Below are 6,034 nucleotides of genomic sequence, written 5' to 3' on the forward strand. Positions count from 1 at the left end.
GTCACCATTGCCCAGAACTCACCCCACACTGTCACCAGACACTGTTACTGCTGGCCGGAGCACACCAGGCATGTTACCTGACAGTCACTGCCACCTGGAGCACACCTAACATGTCACACAACACTGTCACTGCTGTCTGGAGCACACATGATACTGTCACTGCTGCCTGGAGCACACCTAACATGTCACACAACACTGTCACTGCTGTCTGGAGCACACATGATACTGTCACTGCCACCTGGAGCACACCTAACATGTCACACAACACTGTCACTGCTGCCTGGAGCACACATGATACTGTCACTGCCACCTGGAGCACACCTAACATGTCACACAACACTGTCACTACTGCCTGGAGCACACATGATACTGTCACTGCCACCTGGAGCACACCTAACATGTCACACAACACTGTCACTACTGCCTGGAGCACACATGATACTGTCACTGCCACCTGGAGCACACCTAACATGTCACACAACACTGTCACTACTGCCTGGAGCACACATGATACTGTCACTGCCACCTGGAGCACACCTAACATGTCACACAACACTGTCACTACTGCCTGGAGCACACATGATACTGTCACTGCCACCTGGAGCACACCTAACATGTCACACAACACTGTCACTACTGCCTGGAGCACACATGATACTGTCACTGCCACCTGGAGCACACCTAACATGTCACACAACACTGTCACTACTGCCTGGAGCACACATGATACTGTCACTGCCACCTGGAGCACACCTAACATGTCACACAACACTGTCACTGCTGCCTGGAGCACACATGATACTGTCACTGCTGCCTGGAGCACATATGATACTGTCACTGCTGCCTGGAGCACACATGATACTGTCACTGCTGCCTGGAGCACATATGATACTGTCACTGCTGTCTGGAGCACACATGATACTGTCACTGCTGTCTGGAGCACACATGATACATTCACTGCCGCCTGGAGCACACATGACACTGTCACTGCCGCCTGGAGCACACATGATACTGTCACTGCCGCCTGGAGCACATATGATACTGTCACTGCTGCCTGGAGCACACATGACACTGTCACTGCTGCCTGGAGCACACATGACACTGTCACTACTGCCTGGAGCACACATGACACTGTCACTGCTGCCTGGATCACACATGATACTGTCACTGCTGTCTGGAGCACACATGATACTGTCACTGCCGCCAGGAGCACACATGATACTGTCACTATTGCCTGGAGCACACATGACACTGTCACTACCACCTGGAGCACACATGACACTATCACTGCCGCCTGGAGCACACATGATACTGTCACTGCCGCCTGGAGCACACATGATACTGTCACTGCCGCCTGGAGCACACATGATACTGTCACTGCCGCCTGGAGCACACATGACACTGTCACTGCTGCCTGGAGCACACATGATACTGTCACTGCCGTCTGGAGCACACATGATACTGTCACTGCCGCCTGGAGCAGACATGATACTGTCACTGCCGCCTGGAGCACACATGATACTGTCACTGCCGCCTGGAGCACACATGACACTGTCACTGCCGCCTGGAGCACACATGACACTGTCACTGCTGCCTGGAGCACACATGACGCTGTGTGGAGCACACATGATACTGGAGCACACATGATACTGTCACTGCCTGGAGCACACATGATACTGTCACTGCCGCCTGGAGCACACATGACACTGTCACTGCCGCCTGGAGCACACATGATACTGTCACTGCCGCCTGGAGCACACATGATACTGTCACTGCTGCCTGGAGCACACATGACACTGTCACTGCTGCCTGGAGCACACATGACACTGTCACTGCCGCCTGGAGCACACATGATACTGTCACTGCCGCCTGGAGCACACATGATACTGTCACTGCCGCCTGGAGCACACATGATACTGTCACTGCCGCCTGGAGCACACATGATACTGTCACTGCCGCCTGGAGCACACATGACACTGTCACTGCCGCCTGGAGCACACATGACACTGTCACTGCCGCCTGGAACACACATGATACTGTCACTGCCGCCTGGAGCACACATGATACTGTCATTGCTGCCAGGAGCACACATGACACTGTCACTGCTGCCTGCAGCACACATGACACTGTCACTGCCGCCTGGAGCACACATGATACTGTCACTGCCGCCTGGAGCACACATGACACTGTCACTGCTGCCTGGAGCATACATGACACTGTCACTGCCGCCTGGAGCACACATGAACTGTCACTTGCTGCCTGGAGCACACCTAACATGTCACACAACACTGTCACTGCTGCCTGGAGCACACATGACACGTTCACTGCCGCCTGGAGCACACATGACACTGTCACTGCCGCCTGGATCACACATGATACTGTCACTGCCGCCTGGAGCACACATGATACTGTCACTGCCGCCTGGAGCACACATGACACTGTCACTGCCGCCTGGAGCACACATGATACTGTCACTGCCGCCTGGAGCACACACGATACTGTCACTGCTGCCTGGAGCACACATGACACTGTCACTGCTGCCTGCAGCACACATGACACTGTCACTGCCGCCTGGAGCACACATGATACTGTCACTGCCGCCTGGAGCACATATGATACTGTCACTGCTGTCTGGAGCACACATGATACTGTCACTGCCGCCTGGAGCACACATGATACTGTCACTGCTGCCTGGAGCACACATGACACTGTCACTGCCGCCTGCAGCACACATGACACTGTCACTGCCGCCTGGAGCACACATGATACTGTCACTGCCGCCTGGAGCACACATGATACTGTCACTGCCGCCTGGAGCACACATGACACTGTCACTACTGCCTGGAGCACACATGATACTGTCACTGCCGTCTGGAGCACACATGATACTGTCACTGCCGCCTGGAGCACACATGATACTGTCACTGCCGCCTGGAGCACACATGATACTGTCACTGCCGCCTGGAGCACACCTAACATGTCACACAACACTGTCACTACTGCCTGGAGCACACATGATACTGTCACTGCCACCTGGAGCACACCTAACATGTCACACAACACTGTCACTGCTGCCTGGAGCACACATGATACTGTCACTGCTGCCTGGAGCACATATGATACTGTCACTGCTGCCTGGAGCACACATGATACTGTCACTGCTGCCTGGAGCACATATGATACTGTCACTGCTGTCTGGAGCACACATGATACTGTCACTGCTGTCTGGAGCACACATGATACATTCACTGCCGCCTGGAGCACACATGACACTGTCACTGCCGCCTGGAGCACACATGATACTGTCACTGCCGCCTGGAGCACATATGATACTGTCACTGCTGCCTGGAGCACACATGACACTGTCACTGCTGCCTGGAGCACACATGACACTGTCACTACTGCCTGGAGCACACATGACACTGTCACTGCTGCCTGGATCACACATGATACTGTCACTGCTGTCTGGAGCACTCATGATACTGTCACTGCCGCCAGGAGCACACATGATACTGTCACTATTGCCTGGAGCACACATGACACTGTCACTACCACCTGGAGCACACATGACACTATCACTGCCGCCTGGAGCACACATGATACTGTCACTGCCGCCTGGAGCACACATGATACTGTCACTTCCGCCTGGAGCACACATGATACTGTCACTGCCGCCTGGAGCACACATGACACTGTCACTGCTGCCTGGAGCACACATGATACTGTCACTGCCGTCTGGAGCACACATGATACTGTCACTGCCGCCTGGAGCAGACATGATACTGTCACTGCCGCCTGGAGCACACATGATACTATCACTGCCGCCTGGAGCACACATGACACTGTCACTGCCGCCTGGAGCACACATGACACTGTCACTGCCGCCTGGAGCACACATGACACTGTCACTGCTGCCTGGAGCACACATGACGCTGTGTGGAGCACACATGATACTGGAGCACACATGATACTGTCACTGCCTGGAGCACACATGATACTGTCACTGCCGCCTGGAGCACACATGACACTGTCACTGCCGCCTGGAGCACACATGATACTGTCACTGCCGCCTGGAGCACACATGATACTGTCACTGCTGCCTGGAGCACACATGACACTGTCACTGCTGCCTGGAGCACACATGACACTGTCACTGCCGCCTGGAGCACACATGATACTGTCACTGCCGCCTGGAGCACACACGATACTGTCACTGCTGCCTGGAGCACACATGATACTGTCACTGCCGCCTGGAGCACACATGATACTGTCACTGCCGCCTGGAGCACACATGATACTGTCACTGCTGCCTGGAGCACACATGATACTGTCACTGATGCCTGGAGCACACATGATACTGTCACTGCCGCCTGAAGCACACATGATACTGTCACTGCCGCCTGGAGCACACATGATACTGTCACTGCCGCCTGGAGCACACATGATACTGTCACTGCCGCCTGGAGCACACATGACACTGTCACTGCCGCCTGGAGCACACATGAAACTGTCACTGCCGCCTGGAGCACACATGATACTGTCACTGCCGCCTGGAGCACACATGATACTGTCATTGCTGCCAGGAGCACACATGACACTGTCACTGCTGCCTGCAGCACACATGACACTGTCACTGCCGCCTGGAGCACACATGATACTGTCACTGCCGCCTGGAGCACACATGACACTGTCACTGCTGCTTGGAGCATACATGACACTGTCACTGCCGCCTGGAGCACACATGAACTGTCACTTGCTGCCTGGAGCACACCTAACATGTCACACAACACTGTCACTGCTGCCTGGAGCACACATGACACGTTCACTGCCGCCTGGAGCACACATGACACTGTCACTGCCGCCAGGAGCACACATGATACTGTCACTATTGCCTGGAGCACACATGACACTGTCACTACCACCTGGAGCACACATGACACTATCACTGCCGCCTGGAGCACACATGATACTGTCACTGCCGCCTGGAGCACACATGATACTGTCACTGCCGCCTGGAGCACACATGATACTGTCACTGCCGCCTGGAGCACACATGACACTGTCACTGCTGCCTGGAGCACACATGATACTGTCACTGCCGTCTGGAGCACACATGATACTGTCACTGCCGCCTGGAGCAGACATGATACTGTCACTGCCGCCTGGAGCACACATGATACTGTCACTGCCGCCTGGAGCACACATGACACTGTCACTGCCGCCTGGAGCACACATGACACTGTCACTGCCGCCTGGAGCACACATGACACTGTCACTGCTGCCTGGAGCACACATGACGCTGTGTGGAGCACACATGATACTGGAGCACACATGATACTGTCACTGCCTGGAGCACACATGATACTGTCACTGCCGCCTGGAGCACACATGATACTGTCACTGCCGCCTGGAGCACACATGACACTGTCACTGCTGCCTGGAGCACACATGATACTGTCACTGCCGTCTGGAGCACACATGATACTGTCACTGCCGCCTGGAGCAGACATGATACTGTCACTGCCGCCTGGAGAACACATGATACTGTCACTGCCGCCTGGAGCACACATGATACTGTCACTGCCGCCTGGAGCACACATGACACTGTCACTGCCGCCTGGAGCACACATGACACTGTCACTGCCGCCTGGAGCACACATGACACTGTCACTGCTGCCTGGAGCACACATGACGCTGTGTGGAGCACACATGATACTGGAGCACACATGATACTGTCACTGCCTGGAGCACACATGATACTGTCACTGCCGCCTGGAGCACACATGACACTGTCACTGCCGCCTGGAGCACACATGATACTGTCACTGCCGCCTGGAGCACACATGATACTGTCACTGCTGCCTGGAGCACACATGACACTGTCACTGCCGCCTGGAGCACACATGACACTGTCACTGCCGCCTGGAGCACACATGATACTGTCACTGCCGCCTGGAGCACACATGATACTGTCACTGCCGCCTGGAGCACACATGATACTGTCACTGCCGCCTGGAGCACACATGATACTGTC

Source organism: Hyla sarda, chromosome 6 (assembly GCF_029499605.1).
Source record: "Hyla sarda isolate aHylSar1 chromosome 6, aHylSar1.hap1, whole genome shotgun sequence".
Taxonomy (NCBI): Eukaryota; Metazoa; Chordata; class Amphibia; order Anura; family Hylidae; genus Hyla; species Hyla sarda.